The following is a 20096-nucleotide window of genomic DNA, read 5'->3' as shown; positions in this document are numbered from 1 at the left end:
TTTCCTCCAAGACCACAGATAGTGAGTCCCCAGGCATGAAGTTATCTTTGATGTATTTGGTCCAACATCTGTGTCAAGAAACTATCTGCATAAAGTCATTTGGGATGAGCAACTAGATTGCATCAGAGGAAGTCACATCAGATACTCAGTGAAATGGCTGCATAATAGCTTTGCCATTTGGAGTGTCAACCAAAGTTATTAGGGAATCATACCCAGATGGTCAATTGACACATCTAACTTAAGAGCCACAAAACATTACTATTTGATTTAAGCGGATTCCATGAGAATTTCGTGTACAGAGGCCCCCACAAATGCATCCATTTACTATTGCCTAAGGAGGCAATGATGCTGGTCAAACCAGCAACTACATGTCAATAAGTCAAGGTCAATATGGAAATTGTGTTGCACATTTATAATCTGAATTTTCTCCTTCATATAGGTAATTTTTGTCAGACTTTCTACATAGATAAATCAAGATATTTTCACGATGTATTTGTCTGAGAATATATAGTAGTAATAGATGGATTTCTAATCTATCCCAAGCCTTAATAAACGTTACAACCAACATGTTTTCTGCTCGTCAGAATATGTTAGTCCCAAATTCCATGTAAACAACTTAATGGCCTTTGAAAACAGAGCTACTTCAGAGCTGTAATATACTCTGTAATTCTGAATGAGATTGCAAATGGTCTATGAAAAGAATGTATTCATTAAATTTATAGAATCTCTATCACTGCATTTTTAAATTCTTACTATCATACATTAGCTCTAAGGAGGGCAAATATTTATGTATATCTATCTTTCTCTCTTGTATCTAAACACAATGGGCTTTAGTCTCTCGAGGTAGTGGCCATGCTTCATATCATAAAGCTTTTTGTACTTTCTTGTGGAACCTACATACAGATTTCCCTACTGCATGCATGGAATTTCATGACTCAAGTGTAACTAAGTGCTCCATTTCCCTTTGTTCTTGGCAGTATTTGTTCTTAGCCTTCTTCATATACATTGTCACTGGAGTGAAATTAAATTCAATGTTGGGGAGGAGATGATGGCTGAAAGAGAACAGAGAACAAATTCATATCTGTCCAAGTAAGCAGAGTTTTAGTTTCCCCTCAGGCTTTCCACATCCAGGAAGTCTGGCCCAGTAGGCGATAATAGGGCGAAATAGGGAAATAGGGAGCAGAATTAGAGGTGGCAACAGTGGCAGCCTAGCTCATGGGCTTTACCTGTACCTTCAGCATGAACTTAAGAAGCAGGAATTGGAGCCCACAACCCAGCCAGATACAGCTGGACATAGAGAGACAATTCATCCCATCACAGAGGGTCTCAAATACCAAGGGGAAGTGTGAATGCTTCCCCCTCCAAAACCATCCGCCTTTCTCCCAGAGAACAGCTTCTGGAAGGGCATATCTCCCACCAACCTAGACAAATGCCATTTTTGAAAGTGGCCAAGAGGCTGTCGGGCCCCTGGCCAGAAATCTTAACCAGAGAGCAGGGCCATTTTTGAAAGGGGCAAAGGGATCTGATTCCACACTCCAGCTCTCTCTGGTGACAAATTGAAGGGCCACACAGGGAAGGCAAACCTATTACTCAGCAGTGAGTCAGGACAATCTCAGCATTCCTGCTAAATTGCAGCATGGCTATTGGGTAGTTGTGCAGCTTGGAATTTCAAAACCTAAAGCCTCACTGGAAAAAAAAAAAGCTGGAGAGGTCATAAAAGCTGAGGGTGATTTCAGGCTGGCTTAAGAGCAGGATCTCAGAAGCTAGCCCCCCCACATACCTGGGAAGGCTACTGACTCCAGATATGCCACCCACAGGCAAGCACTCTGAAGTGGTTCCAGGCGGCAGATAACAGCCTCCCCTTACTCCTCTCCTGCTCCTGCCTAATCTAGTCTTGGAGTAGACTAAAAAGACCTGGAAAGTGAAGGGGAATCTAGAAGGATTCTGAATCCAAATACTCCCCAACCCTATGTATGTACACTGTGTAGATCCCAGTGATAAATACTACAGATGCCTCCTACCTGTGAAACAAGGAACTCAACTCCCACCTTTCTAATGCTGCCCAGATCTTGGTCATAAGGAATGTTGATCACTGAAGAGCAATCAAGGACTGTGATAACAGACTGCAAGTGGATATTGGGAAACAAAAGGTCCACCCACCAGAAGTTAGTCAACACTCGGCAGATACTGAACATTTGTTCAAAGTGTGAGTGCCAATTCTAATCACATGGGGCTGCTTCCTGCTGGTGGAGCCTAGGGAATAGAGCCCGGGAAGTAGGTGCTCACAGAAGCACACTTATGGATTGATGCCAACACCAGGAGTTATGAGCAATGGAGGTCCTGGCTTTGGTTGGCTGTATCATTTGTTCTGCCTATGGACAGAAAATAAACTGACAAAGGAAAACAAAAACCCCCAAAACTTCATTTCCATTTTTGCTGTTCATATTGATAAACATCATTTTATATGACCTTATGATCCTCTTCCAATAATATCATACTTTGTCTTAGTGTGTGAATGTCTAGAGTGTTGTATAATTATAATGTCCAAGTGAACTCTTCGGTCTTTTATCATCCAGTGTGTTCACTTGTAGGTTGATACAACAAATGAGGGAAAACATACAACCTATATTTCTTTGCATCTGGCTTACTTTGCTTGTTTAATGTAATTTTCCCCATTCTTTCCATTTTTTTATGAATGGTATAATATCATTCTTTCTGATGGAAGCATAGAATTACATTATGTGTATTAACCACATTTTCTTCATCCATTCATCCACTGAGGAGCATCTGGGTTGAGACCATATCATATCCATGGTAAACAGTGTTGCAATGAGCAGGGCTGTGCTGGTAGCTTCAGTTGGCCTGGTTTGTCACCTATTGTATAAAATGTCCAGAAAAGGAATTGCTGAGTCATAGGAGAGCTTTATATTTAGTCTTATGAGGAAACTCCATACTGCTTCCCAGAGTGGTTGTACAAGTTTCCATTCCCACCAATAGTGTAGTAGTAGATGTAGCCATGTTGGCTACATCGCCTCCAGCATCTGTTACTGATAAGTTTCTTGATAATGGCTATTTTGACTGGGGTGAGGTAGAATCTCAAAGTTGTTTTGATTTGCATACCTTTTGTAGCCAGAGATGTTGAACCTTTCTTCATGTGTCTATGGAAGTTTCTTCTTCTGAGAAATCTGTCTTTAAGTCTTTAGCTCATTTATTAATTTGATTTTTGTTTCTTTGACAATTCATTTTGTGGGTTTAATCTTTGAGTATATTAAGTATATTCCCAATTCAAAGCCCTTGTCTGATGTACATCTAGTAAAAAACAATCTTCCTCCTATTCTATGGCCTTTTCATTTGTCTTGCTAAGTATGTGCATTATTATGTAGATACACTTCAGGTTGATGCAATATCATTGATCAAGTCTGAAGTCTATGTTTTTTTTTTCCTGGATCTTAAGAAGTTTTGTCTGGTACCCAGGAACCCTAGTGCTTCCCCTACACACTTCATACATTTGGCCTCACATTGAGGTTTTTAATTGATTTGGAATTGATTCTGGTGCAGGGTGATATATATATATATATATATATATATATATATATGTATGTATAATTGTATATATGTATATATATGTATATTGTGTGTATATGGATTTCCCTTCAGCTTTTTGCCTGTGTATAGACAATTCTGCCATTACCATTTATTGACAAATCTGTTTCTTTTATCCAGTGCTTTTGGCTTCCTGATTGATTATTACTATGCTACATGTCTGTGAGATCATTCTGGGTCTTCTATTCTGTTGCAGGAGTCTGCATGCATATACTTATGCAGTATACTATTGACTTTGTACCATGACTTTGTAATAGAGATTTAAGTTTGATATACCTCTGATACTGTCCTTCCTTCATAGAATTCTTTTGCTTTTAACAGGAGCAAAGAAAATAACCACCTGATCATCTCAATTAATGTAGACAAATTATTTTACTAGATTCAACAGTCTATAAAAGAAGCTCTGGAGAATGTAGAAATCCATGGAACATTCCTCAATATAATAAAGATTGTAAAGGTCAAACATACAACCAGCATTATACTTAATGGTTCAAAGAGAAATACAAATTACTAAACAAAGTACATTATAACAAGCATATGAAAACATGGAAAAATTTTTAAGGAAAATATTAAAGAATTGTATTGAGGATTAAGCAGCATTATGATGTGCAGGCAGGATTTAAATGTACTTTAAAATTTAGAAAATTATCCATACTTCTAGTTACTCAGGAAGGAGAGGTCTGGTAATCCTGGTTTGAAGGTAACCTGGGCAGGAAAGCCCATGAGAATCTTATCTCAGTTTAATCATGGAAAAAAAATGGGAAGCTGTGGGTCAAGTGGTAAAATACCAACATTGAACAAAAAATCCAGGGAGAGTATGCAGGCTTTAAATTCAAACCCCAAGATTGTAACCAGAAAAAAAAATAGGCAACTGATTGAAAAAGCAAAAATAGAAAAGAAGGTGACATAAAAAATGTACTGGTGGAGAAGATGGGATAAGTACAGAGAAAATTGAAATAAAAAATATAAAGAATAAAATTTAGGGGCTGGGGATAAAGCCTAGTGGCAAGAGTGCCTGCCTCGGATACACGAGGCCCTAGGTTCGATTCCCCAGCACCACATATACAGAAAACGGCCAGAAGCGGCGCTGTGGCTCAAGTGGCAGAGTGCTAGCCTTGAGCGGGAAGAAGCCAGGGACAGTGCTCAGGCCCTGAGTCCAAGGCCCAGGAATGGCCAAAAATAAATAAATAAATAAATAAAATTTAAATTTACATGTCTCTAGATTAAATTTGTTACTGTAACCTTACTAGAGAAATGAGTAAGATTCACTTATTCATAGAAGTTATTATAGCAATCTAAACTAATACCTAATAAAGAAAAGGAATATATCTAATCAAATGTGGAAGTTTCATCTTAAGAACACTTATTTCTCCCAGTATGTGTTTTGCCCCGGAAGCCATGCAGAACATTTCTATCTGGCCTCAACAAGATGATGTAGCACTTTGGGGCAAAAATGCAGCCTAGGAGCCCTGCACTAGAGGCCAAGATGGAGAAGACCTCAACAGCCACCATGACCTTCCCCTTGGCACTGTGGTAGACAGGCAGTAAGGTGAGTCACACACTGCAGAACACCAGCATGCTGAAGGTGAGGAACTTGGCTTCATTGAAGGTGTCAGGCAGGTTCCTGGCCAGGAAAGCCACAGTGAAACTGGTCAGGGCCAGTAAAACCAGGAAACCCAAGACACAGTAGAAAGCAGTGAGGGAGCCACTGTTACACAGGATGATGATGAGGCCATGTTCAAAGTGGGTATCAGTGTCAATGAAGGGAGGAGAGGTTCCCAGCCAGATTCCACAGCGAGTCACCTGGATCAGGGTGCAGATGAGAATGATGAAGTTAGGAGCCCCTGATACCAGCAGCCACCTTATCTTTCTCCCTGGAGAAGTGACCTTGAATGCCAGAACCACAGTTACAGTTTTGGCCAAAACAGCGGAAACAGATACAGTGAATGCAACTCCAAATGTGGTTTGCTGTAGAATGCAGGTGACTGTGTTGGGTTGGCCAATAAAGAGCAAGGAAAAGAGAAAGCAGAAGATGAGGGAGACGAGCAGGATGTAGCTGAGGGCCTGGTTATTAGCCTTGACAATGGCGGTGTTGTGATATTTCACAAAGATCCCAAGAACAAGTGCTGTGAGTGTAGATAAACCAAGAGCCATGCAGGCCAAGGCCATACCCAAGGGTTCTCCATAAGCTAGGAAACTTTTACCTCTTGTGAGGCACTGGTTTCTCTGTTTGTTGGCATACTGATGATCTGGACACTTCACACACTGCTCCATATCTGGTGAGTAAATCAAATAACTGTTAGTCCCTACTCAGAAGATAAAAGGAAATAAGGAAATTCCCCTACAGAGATAATTCCACCATGCCAATACTTACTAGCATGAAGTAAATATTACCAAATGTTACCAGAAATGTTGAATATTATTTCTATGTCGTTATCATGTTCTCACACTCCTGCCCACATTCTCTTTTTTCAGTCTGATTGGAACATTTTTTGTTCAGTGAATATCACAGATGATATTTCTTGCCATCCTAAAAATTTCACAATTGTTCTCAGCACCTTTTCAAGAAGCCACAAAAATACTGAGCCTGATTTGACAACTGAAATTCCTCTTTCAAAATCATAGATAGTAAAGCTTGCCCTTCCCTCAATATCTCTTTGCAATATAAATAAGAGTACTGTGACCTTTTCCTAACATTTTGTATTTGTCTCTTCCTGCTTCTGTAAAGTGGTGGAGGACAGAAAATAAAATCACTGTTTGAAGCTATAAAAATCATGCTATGCAAATTACTTGTTACTCCTCCTAAACCCAAAGACACGTCTTAGCACTTGTTCTTTTGCAAGAACAAGGCCTAAGAAACAAAGATGCACACGGTGATATTTTCATTGCATTTTAAAGGTACTTTTGAGAAACATGAAGACCTTGTATTTAACAATGCTTTGCACTTTATACGATAGCAATTAAGTTACATAAATGAGAAGTTGAATAGAACTGCATACAGGAGAGAAGAAAAAATTTAATCCTATTCGTAATTTAGAGCTCATGCTTATCTCTTATCTGTTTTTTTTTTTTTCAAGAAGGCTTACCATCCTTGTTTCAACTAAATGGCTAAGTGAAGGAAGCAAGAAGTAGATTCTGCAATCGTAATGCAGGACTTTTCATTTGCTTGCATATATTGGGGCACACTCCTGGAGAGATTTTGAATGTCTCCCGCAGACATGAACTGACCTGTCTCATTAGCAATGTCATCTTCTGAGCAGGGAGTGCAATCAAAGCAACAGGCAGCCTTTCCCTCCTGTGGGGATTTCCTGAATCCAGGACCACAACTCTCACTGCAGACAGAGTGAGGAGGCTGTGGGAAGCCTGATAGGTATCAGTAACTGTGCAGACTTTGACCTAACATTCCAAGATGTTCATTATTTTAAAGAATTGGATTATTAAGCATAGTAATTTGATGCACATATACCCAGTCAGAAAATTGAATTCTGCTATAGATTGCTTATCATGTGATCCCAAATGGCTTGTGAGCTCTAGCCTTGATCTCTAGTCTGTTGAGCTACAGAGAAGTATGAAACCTTCAAAAGATTAGAGATTAATGGCAAGAAAGTAAATTTTATGGGCCATTACTATGGAGCTTCATTGAATTGATCTTCTCTTATATTCATCTGTGAAATTGTGAAGAGCAAGGAGGAATAATCCTGTTTGAAGCTTTAAAATTATGCTGTAAATAATGCCACGATTTCCCTTTTGTAGGGTTAGGAGAACCCCATACCCATCATATTTTCCTCTTACCTTTCCAGTAGCCATGAAGTGAGAATCCCATCACACACTCTTTAAATGATTCTCACACTTTGATGAAAAGAATGCCTAAGTAGCAAGCCAATGAAGGAACTCCACAGAAGCGAGGGAAATAAAGCTTTCAGCCACGTAATTACTTAGGTACTTTGTCAAAGTGTTAGAAAGCTGCTAAGAAATATGCAATTCATATTTCAGGCCAATATTGCAAATGAACATTAGGGACTATTAATTTCTTTTAAAATTTTGATACTTATCCTACAGCTTCAAAACAGGATGTTTACACTGTGTTAGGGCTTGATCCACATCATAACCGAAGCTTTTAGGTAGTCCATAGATATGAGTCTCACAGATTTTCCTGTCAAGTCAGGCTTAAACTGACTTATATAATCTTAGATCTGAGGATGTCGTTCTCCTGAGGACAAATGATTACAGGGATGAGCTACCAGTATCCACTTTGCTTTGTTGGTGGTTAAATGAACAAAAGAGTCTCAACAGATGTTCGTGATTGAACTGACTTCAAACCATGATATCCACATCAAAGCCACCTGAGTAGGTTATATTTCAGGACTAAATTGCTGGCATTCAACCACATACATTTCAAGGGTGAATTTGGCTTACTTATATGTCTTTAAAATCATTACAGTTAAACCCAACCCACCTCTGTGGTTCCTATGGCCCAGTCTACCATATCTTCAGATAAAGACAGTTGATGCGCATATGGAGAAAACATTCCGACTTTCAATTTAAGTTCAAGACCTTCTGGAAAAGTCCAAATGTTTACAATGTCATACTCTGCTTCCAACTTTCTTTTCTCATCCCAAATCACTTGATCTCCAGCAGGATTGTGAAATTGGATGTTCTTCAGAAAACCATGCAGCTAAAAGAGATTCATCATCTTACGCTGAAGTTTATTCCAGAGTTAAGATAAAAAACTTGACCTAAGAAAAGCTTCTGATTGCCTTTAACTTCTGATACAGAATTCAGGAGAAAGCCAATTCCATGTAAATAGTCATGAATGAGACGTTCTCACTTGCCTAGCTACAGTTTGACACAAGCTCATATATTATGAATGTCTCCAGTGTGTGCTTCTTTCATGATTAATACCTAAAGAATGTCACTTAATACTAGTACCTAAACTATGTCACTTATGAGAATACATTTAATTTCCTTCAGCAGGTCATCCTTTGCTTTTACGTATGAAATTCATAGGGAGGGGCTGGGAATATAGCGTAATCCTCAGTATCACATAAACAGAAAAGGCTGAAAGTGGCACTGTTGCTCACGTGGTAGAGTGCTAGCTTTAAGCACAAGTAGCTCAGGGACAGTGCCCAGGCCCCTAGTTCAAGCCCCAGAACTAGCAGAATAAAAAGAAATATACAGAAAAAAATTGCACTTACAGTTTTCAGAACATCAGCTATGAATATGTTGAGGTCCCTTGTAAATGAAAGAATTTATAAAATATAAAATTACTTTTGTCCTTGTACTGGCCTGTTTTTCCTGAAGAGCATATGAACACAAGTCTAGAGTGCCTCACGGGCATTTAAACAATTAAAATTTCTTGGGTTTGGGGAAAATAACTGAAATATTAAATTTTACATTGTAAGAAAACCATCTAAGAAGAGACTTTGCTCACTGTATGTTCCACTTGAAACAGAGGTCTTACCTGTGCAGGGGAAGGCCTTTTCTCCTTTCTGTTTCCCATTGTTTGTACTTCTGTTTGATAAAGAAGCATCTCATGGAGAGCGTTGGCCACAGCATACACAGCGTTGTATATATTGTAACTCTCTGCAGACATGGACATGTCAAAAACATTCCCAGACAACCAATCCAAAGAGGCATCATGAGGACAGTTCTCCCACATGACACAGTCAGACTCATAATCTGAGCAATTAAAAGAGAGAAACCATAGCCAAGCAAGGAAGAAGTCTTCTGTGTATTTGGAAGGGTTAACTGACTTGAAAAATTCTGTGAATCCAGAAACATCTGGGTGATGGTGTGAGAAAATGAGAGGGACATGTAATGAGCCTAGCATGAAATATCTCCTCCTTGTGGTTAACTCCCACTGTGAATTCATGATAAAAACTTTGCCTTTTATGAAATAGTGCTCAACACAAATCATTAAATGTAGTAGGAATTCATAGTCACCATATATGATGAGGACATTTGCTGAAGATTTATAAATTGGGTTAGTAAGTGCCAGGAATTTCAATGACACAGAATAGTGTGAGAATGCTAGCTCAAAGGCTATACAGACTTTGTTCTTGACCATCTCTTCTTTCAATTCAGGAAGAATCCACAAACCATTCTCATCTTGTAGTGTTAACAGTCCCACCCAGCTCCAGCTGAAGTGAAGCAAAAAGGAAACCATGGCAGTGGCAATTAGTGTGTCCTTTGGGGCCATCTGATAGAGAGCAGGAAACTTGTTATGATCACTCAGGGAACGATCAAAAGGCCCAAAGGTAATCTAAAGGGAATGAAAATCGGATGTTCCATGAATGAGGATATTACTATCCATCACAGTTTCAATCATGATGTGCAGTATATAACAAGTTGAAGTAGATGGGAAGTATGTTTTTCTTTTAATATTTAATAAAAAATATTTTTGGTCAGTCATGGGGCTTCAACTTTGGGGCTAGGTGCTCAAAGCTAGCACTCTACTACTTTAGCCTCAGTACCACTCTTGTTTTCTGGTGGTTAATTGAAGAGTTTCACAGACTTTCCTGCCCTGGCTGGTTTGAACCACAATCCTCAGATCTCAGCTTCCTGAGTAGATAGGATTACAGGCACCAGCCCCCAGCAATAGAAAATAATTCATTTTTTTACTAGTCCTTTGGCTTGAACTCAGGGCCTGGGCACTGTCCCTGGCTTCTTTTTCCTCAAGGCTAGCGCTGTCATTTGAGCCACAGTGCCACTTCTGGCTTTCTCTGTGTATGTGGTGCACAGGAATCAAACCCAAGGCTTCATGCATGCTAGGCAAACACTCTACCACTAAGCCTCATTCCCAGCCCTATAAAATAATTTTAATAGTTTACTACATATAAATTTGTGTATACAATGCATCTTGATCTTTGTCACTATTCCAATCAGCTTTCCCCATCTATATCAATCCTACACATTCCCAGTTTATTGTTTTATTTTTCCAAACATGTATTCTCTATTTCTTTGCCCCTTTGCATATTCCCTTAATATCTACACCCCTCAGACAATATATGCTACATTTTTCTTGCATTCATTTTTATTCTGTTAGTTGAGGGAGGATATAACAAGGAGTTCCAAGCCAATGTGTTCTATATGGATAAACTTTTTTTATATGCATATTAATGTGTATTGATGTGATCCATATTTATTTTGTAGTTCATGTTCATATTTTAGGTTTAACTTTCACATATAAGAAAACCCATGGCACCTTTCTCTTTCCGAGGCTGACTTATTTCATTCAGCATATCTTGTACCTGAGTGTGTGTGTGTGTGTGTGTGTGTGTGTGTGTGTGTGTCTGTGTGTGTGTTACAACTGTAATCCTAGCTACTCAGGAGACTTATGACATATGAAACTGTAAGTCCTCTGTACATCACTTTGACAATAAATAAAGTAATTAAAATTGATAAGGTTTAAAACTTCAAATAATTCATTAATCTATTTTAACTTTCTCATCATCTTTGGTGAACAATGGGACTACATTTCCCATTACCTTGAATTCCTACGTTTGAGTATCTCAAAATGTTATAGGTTCATAAGTCCAGTCTCTTCACACCATTCAGTTCTAACACCTGTAATGGAATCAAATGAGCTTTAAAATATATATCTCTACTCTTCCCATACTCACCTGTGGAAACCTGTGGAGGTCCAGTAATGTCCCCATTTGGGCAGATGTTAATCCTGATGGTCCTGTAAGGACTGCTATAGACTTGCTGTCGCTCATACAAGAGTAGTTTGGAATGTTATAGTTCCCAAAGAGGCTCATGAAAGCATTTTTGAATGTTTTCCAAGCTTCAAATTGAACATTAGAGATATCAAACCCGAGAGTCACGTTATATAAAAGTGCAGGGTTTTTGTTGATCTCTTCAACAGCAAAAGTCAAGGCCAAAACAAATTGGTAATTCTTGAAGGTAAACCTGGGAAATGAGCATTGAAATTTAGGATGACTATTTCAGAGCTTATTACTTTGATGAGTTCAATGCTTGCTTCATTTCCAATGAGTATGTTAAACCAATACCCCCTATTGTGATGAATGTGAATGTAGTGTCTTATGCTTAGATAAGGACATGAATGAGATCCAGAAATTTACTTCAGCTGAAAGAGATCTCCCTTACTTTCCTTTACTACGTGCACCTCAGCAAAAATCTCTTGTCCTTTGCATAAGGATAGGCTTTCACAAGACACCAAATATTTTATTGCCTTATCTTGTTGTAACTAGCTCCAGCTGTGGGAAAAATCCTGTGTTTTGAGTGATTCAGTCTACATTATGATGACATCAAGTGTGTAAAAACTCAACAGATATGATCTGAGCTGAAGAATCATACTAGAAATATAGTATTTAAATGCTGTTTCCCCGTGGTAGACATCAAGAAGCAGATACGTCAGATATATTAGCTAATTTTAAATTAAATACTTGCAACATCCAGTTTTTTTAAAAGTGTTGCAAGAACAGAGCCTAAAGATTATTACCATAATAGTTCCCATGGAGAAAGAATGAGTGTACATTTTCATTCATTGCCTCTTTTTGTAAGTTCTTCACATAAATGCAATGAGAAGTAGAGGCTATTCATTTTAGATATGGCTCTTCATATATATTAATAGGTATTCATTTATACCTAAATCTATCTCAGTATAAAACAAACTTGCCAGTCTACATGTGAATGTTCTAAACACAGAGCATCTCCTGAAATTCACTGCTTATTTTTCGTAGTAGTAAATATAATAAGATGAAGGCAAATTTGTTCCAAGTGTACTACATGCATGTATGTAAATATCACAATGGCACCTCCTCAAAATATAATTTGTAGTAATTCTAAAACAAAATAAAAATTATGGAAACATAAGAGGATGTTAAATGAAATGAACTCCATGTTATGGAAAGGAGTTTTATATCACTGTTGTAATTACTTTCAATATGCCATGTGAAACCATAGCTTTTTGTGTTGGTGATGATTGTCTTGTATCCCCTGCCTGTGGTTGTCCCTGCGCTATCACTGTATCTCATGTAAGTACCCAGGATACTGTGTATACTGGTATTCGAACTAGGGAAGTGAAAGGGAATATCAAAATCGAAAGACAAAGGATAAAAAGACAAAGGACTCCAAAAGCAATACTTGCAAAACCATTTGGTGTACATCAACTGAACAACTCATGGAGGGAAAGGGAAGGGAAGGGAGAAATGAGTGAGGAGGTCACAAATTGTACAAGAAATGTACCTATTGCCTTACATATGAAACATAACCCATCTGTACATCACTTTGAAAATAAATAATTAATTATTCAAAAAAATTCAAAAGAATTGCAGTTGGATGATGGTATATAATAATTAAAAAGTAGGGATACCCCACGTGATTAAAATTACCTGTATTGACACCAGTGATCAATAAAAGACAAAGCCAGTTGGAGGATAAAAGCATATTGTCATTGTTATTCCCAGTTAACCAACCTAAAGCTAGAAGTGGGCGTGTGGCTCAAGTGGTAGAGCACTACCCTTGGGAGAAAAGGCCAGTCAAGAGTATAAAGCAAGCTCAAGACTAATGACTCATACCTGTAATGCTAACAACCTAAGAAAGCTGAAAAGGAACAGTGAAAATTAGAGTCATGGGAGAGAAAAAGGAATGTAGGATTAGGTATAAAATGGTTATGCATAGAGATGGTGACTATAATCAAAGTACATGACATGGAATGGAGAGCTACAAAATGAACCAGATAGTTGGCACAAATACCAGCTTGTATAAAAGTAAAGGAACATTGTTGGAACGTCAGTGGATAGAGAATTGAGTCAAATATTTAACCTAATAATATCTAATGGCAGTGGTCCATTGATATAAGAAAGACGTCATGAATAAATACAGCTATTTGTTTTCAATACCATCCCGTAATTCTTAATACTCAGACCATACTTCTCTTCCTATCTGTAGATAGCTAAGAACATCCACCAGCTGTAACTGTAATACTTAATGCATCTATCTTAGTACATTAACAAAAAGACACAAACATATTTTGGGAAAGCAAGAGAAGGAATCTCAGCAAAACAAGGGTAGATAGTAAGGGATTAATTCATATACACTACCCCAGGCACAGGTGATTCATGCCTGAAGTCTTACCTACTCAGGAAATGGTGATCTGAGGATCTTGTTTTGAACCCACCTAGGGCATGGATGTCTGTGAGACTATTAATTCCCATTTAACAACTGCAAAATGCCAGATGTGGAGCTGTGGCTCAAGTGGTAGAGCACTAGCCTTGAGAAAAAAACAAAATCTCAGGGTCAAGTGCCCAGGCCCTGGGGTTCTGGGACAAGCATAAAAGAAAGATAAGCAGAAATACCAGTGACATATGAGATAAAGACATATACCTTCTACAGCAAGGATGGGAGTAATTCTATCCCAGCCATCTCAGCTCCAAACTGTGGGCAGCTACCTCAGGATGCACTTGTCACACAGCACTTGAAAAGAATTAATATATGGAGGCAATGACATTTTCTCTTGTGACAGGTAAGGAATATGCTGCTAGAATATCTTGAAGTTCCCTATAGACCTTTTTCTTTTTTAATTTTTTTTATTTTTTATAGTTAAACAACTTTATTAACATAGCCAAGCAGTGAATAACATTCACATGAATTATGTCACATCATACAATGTAAATACAAAATTACTTCAGTACAATATATATTCTCTGCATGATCCAAAATATTTGGTGGCTCCAAAAAACTCTTTAAAATTCAGCAGCTTATCAAAATTTAAAACCGTATTCTATTTAAAATGAAGATCTGGGGGCTGGGGAGATGGCCTAGTGGCGAGAGAGCTTGCCTTGTATACATGAGGCCCTGGGTTCGATTCCCCAGCACCACATATACAGAAAACGTCCAGAAGTGGCCCTGTGGCTCAAGTGGCAGAGTGCTAGCCTTGAGCAAAAAGGAAGCCAGGGACAGTGCTCAGGCCCTGAGTCCAAGGCCCAGGACTGGCCAAAAAAAAAAAAAAAATGAAGATCTGTTAGCACAGAGTTAGAATTCAAGAAATATCAATGTAGTACAGTTTGAGAAATTGCAGGAGAATATGTTTGAAGAATACATTCTAACATAGTGTGACAGGTACAGGAAACATCAGATTTAAAGCTTTTAAGCACAACTCATACAACCATTTCTTTACTTTTCTTTGCATAGCCATATCTGAGACCCTCTGCCAAGGTTTTTCATGTGCATGAGCAAATCAGAACTCACTGTGGGCAGATAAAATTCTCTTTTAAGGGATCTTTTATAATGCCTGCTTATGTCTGTATTGTACCACTTATCTGACATGAAATAATTCCACAGTTCTTAATTTGAGAGTACTTTTCTACAGTGAGAGAGAGAGAGAGAGAGAGAGAGAGAGAGAGAGAGAGTCCTACCACTTGAAATCAGAGCCCAGATACTATCCTTGAGCTTAGTTTCTCAAGGCTATCACTCTATCCCTTTATCTAGAGTTTTCCTCCCAGGTATGGGTGCTTAATTGGAGATGAAGATCTCACAGATCTTTATGCTCGGGCTGTCTTCAAATCCCTATCCTCAGAGATCACCTTCCTGAGTAGTTAGGATTACAGTCATGAGCCAGCAGACTACAATAAGAATTTTTATCAATATCCTCACAATATAAGTGTTAGCAAATAAATATTCTCAGACTGCGCGTTTGTGGGGAAGGATTGTGTTTGAAGCCTTTTAGTAGAGAACACATGCCACTGACTCAGGTTTTTAAATAATAACAGCACTTCAGCCTTTGCAATGAGAACTGGGCTGCAGAGATACAGTGGTGCTGAAATAAAGAGAAGAGGTTACCTCAAGTTCTCTCCTAGTAGCAGGCAGAAAATTACTCTAGAATAGATGCCCTATAGCATAATGAAATGGAGCTGTTTCTGGTGCCTAGGGATGGGAGGTCAGGATAGAGAAGATGGAGAGCATTCATCTATGCAGCCAGAGTTCCCATAGCCATGGCCCATCCGGAGAACCAAACACTAACTGGAAATAAACTGCTGAGCTACTTACGGCTTGTTCTGCTCATCCTTGGAAGCATCACTGTGACTTCCCTCAGTTCCCAAAGTGTAGAGAGGGAAAAACGCAGCAAGCATCGCATCTCCATTCATGTGTGCTGGTGCTTCATCGTAGAAAAGCAGCTAGTGCCAACCAAAGACCTGAGAAGGAGGGGAAACTGGAGAAAAACGAGTATGAAAATCAAAAGGCACATCCCCAAAGCATCTGCCAAGCTGAAATTCCCTCTGGAGGTGAGACTCACAGTGTCTGCTAAATATATATATTCATATACCATCGTATAGGTGCACATGAGTCTTTTAATGCACATTGACATTAAAGCCTCTTGTGAATCCCCATGAAGAATGTGTAAAACTTTCTAGGGGCTCTGCATATGTGGCTTTGTGTCAAGGAGAAAAACATGAGTTGGACAACATGTTTGCAGATTCTCCTTCTTCATCGCAGGTGCTGATTTCCTCCAACGTCCTAGATAGTGAGGCCCCAGGGATGAAGTTAACTTTCATTGATTGGGTTGAAATCTGTGTCAAGCCATTTGGGATGATGCAACTGGACTGCATCAGAAGATGTCATGTCAGACGCAAAGAGATATGGCCACAAAAATATCTTTGCAAGTGACACACCACCCAAAGTTATTAGAGTATCATACCCAGATGGTCAGTTCACACATCTAAATTCTATAAAAGACTCAGAACATTACTAGTTAATTCAAGTATGTTCCCATGAGAATTCTGGGTACACAAATGTGTCTGTTTACTATTGCCTAAGGGAGGCAATCATGCTGTGGAAACCAGCAACTACATGTCAATAAGTCAAAGTCAATATGGAAATTCTGTTGCATGTTTATATTCTCAACTTTCCCACTCAAGGAGGAAATTTGCTGTTGATTTTAATGTAAGATATGCAGTTATTTCCTTTTTCTTACTCTTTTCTCCCTTAAGGTATGCCCTCTGTTGTCACTTTATTTTATTTTTGTACCTTGGGTATTGTATTTACATTTATCTTAACTAGGGAAGGGAAGGGAAACAACCAAGTGGTGAGAAAAGAGACAAAGGGCAAACCAATGCCATAGCAATATTCACAAGACAATATGTTCGAAATGAACTGTACATCTTTGGGTGTGGGGATTGAAGGAGGAGGGAAAGGGGAAAAACATGAGCAAGGGTAACACGTTTGACTGGAAATACACTCACTGCCTTATGTAGGTAATTGTAACCCCCCTGTACAAAGTAGTAAATATGCTTTTGAGTACCAAACACACATACACATATTGAGGATAAAACAACAATAAGATGTAACATAGGTACATTTTATCTTAAAATCTTCATAGCTGGCATAGGAGCCTATGGCAGAATCATTTAAAAACCTACACTTAAAGAAACGAAATAGTTCAGGCTATCTTTCCTGTCACCATAAATAGATTTGCAAACATATTTAAATTAAAACAACAGGTAATTTTTGCTAAACTTTCTATATACATAAATGAAACAGTTATGTACTTGTCTGAGAAAATGGGTAAGAGATGAAATTCTGCTCTATTACAAGCCTTAATAAATATTAAAGCCAACATTATGTCTTCTTCTGGTCAAACTATGTTATACCCAAATTCCCAGTAGACACCTTAATGGGCCCTAAGAACAGAGCTACTTCAGAGCTGTGATCACACTGTCCTTTCTAATGAGATTGTTAATGATCTATTAAAATGGCACATTCATTACATTTTACAAAATTTTTGTCACTTAATTTTTAAATTCTTATGATGATATGTTACACACACACACACACACACACACACACACACACACACACACAGAGTGGCCTTAGTCCTATGATGTAGTAGTGCCCATGCTTCATATCATAAAATTTTATAAAGATTCTTTTGGGACCTACATGCTGATTTTCCTACTGCATGCATGATGTTACAAGAATCATATGTAATTTTTCCCTTTCTCTTCATTCTTGGCAGCATTTGTTCTTATTCTTCATAGACATTGTCACTGGTGTGAGATTAAATTCAATGTTGAGGAGGAGATGATGGCACAAAGAGAACAGGAAACAAATTCATCTCTGTGCAAAGAAGCAGAGTTTTAGGTTCCCCTCAGGCTTTCCACATCCAGAAAGTCCTGCCTAGTAAGCCATAATTGTACAGATATATACGCCAAAGAAATGGGAGCAGAATTAGAGGTAGCAACAGCGGCAGCCTAGCTCATGGGATTTACTTGTACCTTCAGGATGAATTTAAACAGGAGGAATGGAATCCCACAATCCAGCCCATCAAAGCTGGACATAGAGACAATTCATCTCATCACAGGGGGCCTGAAATGCCAAGGGGAAATGTGAGTGCTTCCCCCTCCCAAACCATCTGGCCTTTCTCTCAGAAAACAGCACCTGGAAGGGCATACCTCCCACCAACCTAGACAAATGCCATTTTTGAAAGTGGCAGAGAGGCTATTGGGGGACCTGGCCAGAAATCCTCACCAGAGAAGCATGGCCATGTTTGAAAGGGGCAAAGGAATCTGATTCCCCTGCCCCACACCTCTCTAGTGACAAATGGAAGGCCCACACAGGAAGAGGCAAACTTTCATGGAATTTTTATAACTGAGATTGAAAAAACTTACACCCTAACTGCTATTATGTCATTATGGACATTATTTGCTCAACCAAACTGGCTGCCCTTAAGCACAATGTATAAAGGATTTTGGGACTTCTATATACATTATTAAATATGCCTGCCTGCCTGCCTTCCTAACCCTAAGGAAGCATGAATATTGACTTGAGTTTCTACGATGTTGTCTATTGAGCAGGCAAATTGCAAAACTTTCATGGAGTTTTTATAAATTAGATTTGAAAAACTTACAACAAAACATAGCTACTATTATGTCATTATGAACCTTATTTGCTCAACCTGTCTGGCTGCCCTTGAGCAAAATGTACAAAGGATTTTGGGGCATGGTTTATACATTACTAAAATTCTTGCCTGCCTCCCTGCTTGCTGCTGCCTGCCTGCCTGTCTGCATAACCCCTAGTACCTAAATATTGACCTGAGTTTCTGCAATGTTGTCCCATGAGCAGGGAAATAGCAAAGCTTTCATGGAATTTTTATAAATTAGACTTGAAAAAACTTATAAAATATAGCTACTATTATGTCATTATGGACATTATTTGCTCAACCAATCTCGCTACCCTTAAACACATTGTGTAAAGCATTTGGGGGCATGTTGTATACATTATTAAAAATGCCCACCTACCTTCTTGCCTGCCTGCCTGCCAGCCTGCCTAATCCCTAGTGCCTGAATATTGACTTAAGTTCCTACAATGTTGTCTATTGAGTATGTAAATAGCAAAACTTTCACAGAATTTTTATAACTTAGACTTGAAAAAACTTACAACAAAACATAGCTACAATTATGTCATTACTGACATTATTTGCCCAACCAATATGGTTGCCCCTAAGCACAATGTATGAAGGATTTGATGGCATATTGTATACATTGTTAAAAATGCCTGCCTGCCTGACTGCCTTCTCTATCCTGTCTTATTTAATAAAACTTTATATAAGTACTGAAATCAATTAGAGTGTGTCCGACAACTTTTCTTTTTCAATGTTTTTGTGGCTACTTTTAACTTCCTGATTATTCATATACTTTTTAGAATCAGCTTCTTGATTACTTTTTAAAATAGCATTACCAAGCACCAGTGGCTCACATCTGTCAACCTAGCTACTTAGAAGGCTGAGATCAGAGGATCACAAAGTGAAGCCAGCCACAACGGGAGAATTTGTGCGACTCTTATCTCTAATTAACTACCCCCAAAAAGCTGTAAGTAGAGCTGTGGCTCAGATGGTAGAACATGCTAGCCTAAGTAAAACAAGGTCAAAAATGGTGCTCCAATCCTGGGTTTAAGCCTCAGAAATGGTACATGCATGCTCAGGCAATCACATGTAAGCTATGTGTCATTTTGGGTAAATTGGTGTCCTGAGAATTTTGACTCTTCATATAGGATGCACTCCAAGTAACTAGATCTTTTCTGATTTCTGTCATTTGTACTTTCATATTGTTGAAGATATTTTGTTGAATTCCTTTCTAAATATTGCATGTTTGAGGTCCAAATTTAAATAGTACTCTTAAAATACATTGCCAATGATCAGTTAGTAGTCTCTAGAAACACAGTGTAATTTTTGGTTGTTGTTGATGCTTGGCTACCAGTTTTGCTCAGCTTCTTTCTTGGGTCTAGCAGTATGTTGATAAGTTCTTCAGGGTCAGCTCTGGAAATATGTCATCTGAGAACATAAGCAAATTTTTTATTTACAAAATGTGTACCTTTTGTTTTGGTTTCTTTTCCTTTTTTTGTCTTAGTACACATGCTACATTTGCCAGTCCAACATTGCAAAGATATAGTGAGAGTAGAAATCATCTCTTGGTTTTGATCTTAGAGCAAAAATATTTAGTCAGTCATCATTCTTTCGCTTTTTGTTTTTATAA

General features: G+C 38.5%; 1 pseudogene; it reads right to left on the bottom strand.

Annotated features, from left to right (window-relative positions):
- Positions 1-4956: 4956 nt before the first annotated feature.
- LOC125367029 lies at positions 4957-15713 on the bottom strand (annotated as a pseudogene).
- Between the last annotated feature and the right edge of the window lie 4383 nt (positions 15714-20096).

Source organism: Perognathus longimembris, chromosome 18 (genome assembly GCF_023159225.1).
Source record: "Perognathus longimembris pacificus isolate PPM17 chromosome 18, ASM2315922v1, whole genome shotgun sequence".
Taxonomy (NCBI): Eukaryota; Metazoa; Chordata; class Mammalia; order Rodentia; family Heteromyidae; genus Perognathus; species Perognathus longimembris.
This window is presented reverse-complemented; position numbering and strand designations above follow the sequence as displayed.